The sequence below is a fragment of the Protopterus annectens genome, chromosome 1.part1 (assembly GCF_019279795.1).
Source record: "Protopterus annectens isolate FY-2018-M chromosome 1.part1, PAN1.0, whole genome shotgun sequence".
In the NCBI taxonomy this organism is placed as follows: domain Eukaryota; kingdom Metazoa; phylum Chordata; order Ceratodontiformes; family Protopteridae; genus Protopterus; species Protopterus annectens.
Window position 1 is genome coordinate 1,789,583,025 of NC_056726.1, and position 6,000 is coordinate 1,789,589,024.

The window sequence follows — 6,000 nt, forward strand, 5'->3', positions numbered from 1 at the left end:
TATATAAATATCCAAAATATATACACACACATATATATAAATATATATATATATATATATATATATATATATATATATATATATATATATATATATACACACACACACACACACACACACACACATACACACACACAAACACACACACACACACACACACACACACACACACACAAATATATGAACATATAGACATGCAAATGCTGACATCCACAGCAAGTTACATATATGTACACAGATATATATCTCCGTAGGTATATACGGACATAGTTAGAAATATGTAAGCAAATATATATACCCATATAGGTATATATGGCCAGACATCTGTAGATAGCAGTGGTAGATTAACAGAAACATATACGTCACATGCATCGCTAATGGGCTTGAGAGGCCCCAAACAATACACATCTCGTATGAATTGGTATACCCCCCCCAGCCAAACACATCCGCCCTGCAATACACTACCAAGCTCAAGCTCATTGTATTGTAAGTGTTTCATTTAAACAGGGATTTAAATTAGTCCTCTCTTATGTTTTACATATTGACATCACATTCCCCTCTTCCCCAACCACTAGGCGGGCCGACCAGTACAGGCCCATCCAACCCAGGCCATCCTCGACCCATACATTCATTACCCACAGTTCTGCCCACCCCCACTGCACACATGCAGCCACCATCCCTTCCCTGGTTATTGGCCCGTAGTTAACACACCACCACACATTGCCCTCTCTCCACTCCCCCACCCCTTGGGACCCATCCTGTATGTTGTCCCGACCCAAGTATCCTAGGTCTGGCACACACTGTAGTCCATGCACATAGCCATGGGTACCTTTGCAGCTCTGGTTTTAGATGAAAGTTGAATATCCAATTTTTGGGTTGTCCTGCATGGGACAAATGTTTCCCTGGTACTAACAATAAATTTTACGTGTGACTTTGCTTACAGTAGCGGTTTTATTTGTAGGTATCGCAAAGCATACGTGGCACACAAGGTTGGCCGGTATGCACACGAAGCATAGTATCCAGCAATACCAGTCTACATTACAGGACATGTAGCTAAATATGTAGAGGTATATGTGTGTATATATACCCATAAATAAATAGATATATACCTCTCCCTCTCTGTAGTACATATGTATACATACATAGACATACATATATATAAATACCCACATATAAATATATACATATGCAGACAACCATACATCCACATGTTGTTAGATAGATATACAGCAATATATATATATATATATATATATATATATATATATATATATATATATATATATCTATATATATATATATATATATATACACACAGACACACACACACACACATATATGTATATATATATATATATATATATATATATATATATATATATATATATATATATATATATATAGAGACACACATGTAGATATATATATATATATATATATATATGTGTGTGTGTGTGTGTGTGTGTGTGTGTGTATACACAGATATATATATCTGTGATATGATACAGCACATAAGAATGACATATGATCACAGGCCGTGCCAATGGGGTGAGGGGCCCAATCAACATACGTGTAGCATGTACCATTACCCCCCCCAGCCAGACAGGGGAAACATACAAACAAACACACAAACAAAGTAAACAATCCACTGCTCCCCAAACCACAGACAGGACACAACCAGTGGGGGGGACGCTGTGGCCCACCAAGTCTAATCTTGAGACAGAGACAGGAACGTCCCTTGCAGGACACCCCAAAAATGTTTGGTGATCGGAGTCCCGTCCGTGCAATGATTTATCAAAGCAGGGCATGTATGTACTCAGACTACAAGGTTGGGAAAGACTGATGACCCATGGGTCGAGACAACGTACAAGATGGGTCCCGAGAAGTGGAGAGTGGGCAGTGTGTTGAGGTGTGGTTAGACCCGGCCTGTACCCAGAGTAAGGATGAGTGTTGTAGTGGAGGGGCAGAGGGGGAGTATGGGTATGAAATTATGGGTTGAGGTGTGCAGGTGTTGTCTGGAGAGATTCTATTCGGACCGCCCCGGGGATGTAAGCAATAGTGTGAAATGGGAAGAGCTGCCGCCTAACAAGCAGCCATTCCTGGTACGAGTCCCACTACAGCACAGTCTATTTTACATGGCAAAGTACGGTATAACCAGATGTGCTGTTGCAAAACCCACTTCATAACACCACCAAACAACACCCCACTGTAGGCATGTAAGCCAACCTAACTGGCATCACAAGTTATTATTGTAGTCCTCACCCCCACCCAGGGGTATGAGTTCCCAAATCAAGCTCCAAATGCAGTGTATATGCACAGCTGTTGCTGTAGAAGAAATGGCCAACTGTGGACCTTCCCTTCAGCCTTCCTGCACATCCCTGGATAATTCCCCTACTATCTCTCCCTCATTGTGTCCCATTAACACCACTTACCTATCAACCCCTTTTTCATTTCTATTAATGTTTAAAGTTACAAGTAGGTGACACCCTCTTCCCCAACTATATTGGCAGAATCTGGAACCCCCTACAAACATGTATTACCTCAGCTGTCCCACAGAACACATGTAAATAACGCATGAATAAACACCACAAGCACACTTGGATCAGCACATGCTCACCAACTGGTGAACCCCCCCCCCCAACTTACACTCTATACCCCTACATCAACTTGTGAAACCGACACCTCTTGTCCTGCCTCGCATACAAATCCCAACATCCTTCAAACCTATTTGCTCCCCTACCGATTATTCCAACAGCCTACTATACAGTTACAATGTCTCCCCCACTACCTACCTACCTACTCCTTCACTATTCTCTTCTACTTACCACACAGGTATGGAATAACTAAACCTAACCCGAATACCTGAGTGTAACCTAACCAGAACTGTTAAACTGGAATCTAACTTCACCTTAAACTGACCTTTGTCAACAGTCATACCTGACATGTAAACCTGACCTAAGCATGTACAATACAGACATGTTAACATAAAGTAAGCATGAAGAATGTGGTATGTAGCTATGTTAAGTCTGTTACTCTCTATGAATGTGAACACCTCAGTATTGCTTGTAATGAATGAGTAGCTGGGGTTTACTGTGGAGCTCTACTCTCTGGACCACCACTGAAAATGGACAAGCATCCAGTCGGATTGTCCCAGTCAACAAATGTAAACTAAATACATGAAGTAGCGCAGGGGTATGCGGGAGAAAGAGGGTTTAAGCCTGTTTGGGCAGCGGTAAGCAATGCCCGCACTGGTTAAGCAATGTAGAAGCTAACTCAGTGTAAGACACCATAACCAGAGGTCAGCAATGCTGAGCCTCGCGCAAACCAGTGCATACCCACCTACAATTGCTCTACATTGCCTTAGTCACTCTGTAGCCAACAGCTCTCGTCGTGCCCATTAACAAAATAATCTGCACTCCCAGGTTGCAACCCCCTGACCCTGCACACTATAGTCTAAGTGAGTTACCACTAAGCCATGGCAGATACACATTCAGCTGCTGTTATCACAAACATATCATCCAGCACAGTCATTCAACAGTATAGGAAATGTATGCAAGTATGTAGATTAATACCAGCAAACATGTGTACATTGCTCAATCACAGTATTTCGAGCAGTCTGTATGTATCAAAGAACCGTGCCTGTCCAATCATACTGTGAGAACAGTAGTCTTGCATAATACTGAAGAGAATAATGAAAAACGGTGCACACTGTGGAAGCGTGTGGGCGTGCTTCATGCACAGAATGTCATACCTGGGGCATCGGTTTCGTGGAACCGGGAGATGAGGCTGGCCAGGTGTGTGAGCAAACCACTGCTTCTGAAACCCCTGGAAGGATGCTACCAGTGGGAGAAACAGTGTAGACCAGCTAAGTCTACGCTTCAAACAACAGGTCCGTCTCTGGCGGGACGAACCAAAAATTGTGAGTCACATCGATGTCTCCACCAGTATCGGAGGAGGATCAAGGGAAGGCTCATACGTACCTGGACTAAACGGATGAAGAACCTGCAGCAGCCTGAGTTGAGACAGTATACTGGAGGAGTACCGAGACGTGCAGAGAAGGAAATGTGTGGAGGTGTGGTATGGCTGGGCTAGCAAGTGGAGAATGGATGGATGCTGTGTATGTGGAGCTCAGGGGCCAGAGGAAAGAAACATGGGTATGACATTATGGTAGAAATATGCAAATGAAGTAGAACAGCAATAGTGTAGTGGATAGAGCATTCAACCAATGAGCAGGCATTCCCGGTTCAAGTTCCACTGTAGCACAGTCTATTTTACATGGCAAAGCACATTATAACCAATAGTCTTGTCGCAAAAGTCACTAAACAGCATATATATATATATATATATATATATATATATATATACATATATATATATATATACACACATATATATATATATATATATATATATATATATATATATATATATATATATATACTGGAGTACCACAAGAAATGCACATGTGACGTATCAGTGTCAGATGGAATAAGGCACTTGTAAGCAGGTGTAAGCACAAATAAGCAATAGTAAGCATATGTGAGCACTAGTAAGCAGGCTTAAGACCTTACAACTGCTTTAAAGTGCCTTAATCACACTGTATCCAACAGCCCTTTGTCAGCCCAGCAACAAAATAAACAGCCATGCAGGTCATGAACCCAAGACCCTATACACTATAGTCCCAGTAGCTATCCATCAAGCCATCACAGACGTAAAGAAGAATTAGGTAGTGGTAAACATGTCCTCACCATAGTATAACCAAACTGAACCTGTAAAAGGCATCAGTATACAGTCATATGTGCCATACCTGACTAGAGAACATACATATGTGAACCAGAGTACTGCAGTAAGTCCAGATGTGAGGTGCTATTGTAATTAAGTGTAGAAGTTCCCAGGACCCCATAGAGTGTACGTAGAGAAGTCTGAAGGATACAAGACACATATATAACAAGTGATGAAGGGGAAATCAATACCAAAAGGCAAATATCATGCATATCAAATAATATGCACCTCTAAGCATAGTACAGCACTGCCTCCCAAGTTACTGGCAGGATACTGCCAGTGGGAGAAACACTGTCAACCTGCTATGTCTAATCTTAAACAAACGCATGTTCGTCCCTAGTGGGACGACTCCAGAAATTCTGCTAAGAAGAGTCCTTGGGTAACATACCATGCCTCAAAGGTAAGCAAAGACAGTAATGTATGTTTGTGGACTAAATGTGTGGGAAGCCTGAAGATCCATGCATTGGGACAACTTACGCGAAGGGTCCAGAGAAGTGGAGAGTGGGCAATGTGTAGTGGTGTGGTTAGATTCGGCTGGAACCTGTAGAAAGGATGATTGATGTAGAGGAGGAACAGGGGGATGATGGGTATGACATTATGGACCGAGGCGTGCTGGGGTTGGATGAACCCGTTCAAATGGGACCGGCCCGTGGATGTCAGCGAGAAAGGAGGGGGGGACACAGGGAAGGTACTGAGACATACCATTTCCCATGGCAAACCACGTTATGGGTAATATATATGTTGCATAACCCAGGGGAATAACATATATATATATATATATATATATATATATACATCTATATATATATATATATAGATATACACATATATATATATATATATATATATATATATATATATATATATATATATATATATAAATATATATATATATACATATATATATATATATATATATATATATATATATGAACTGGAGCACTTCTTCTTTCTGCTTTTCCCGGTTAGGGGTCGCCACAACGGATAACCTGTCTGCTCATGATTGGCAGTGAAGTTTTACAGTGTCGAACTGCCAGCCCGGCATCCAACCTTCCACAGAAGGCACGCATGCACTCATACCTAGGGCCAATTTAGAGCGTCCAATCCACCTACAGCATGTCTTTGGGATGTGGGAGGAAACCAGTGCACCTGGAGGAAACTCACGCGACCACAGGGAGGACATGCAGACTCCGCACAGAAGGCACCCCAGCTGAGGAT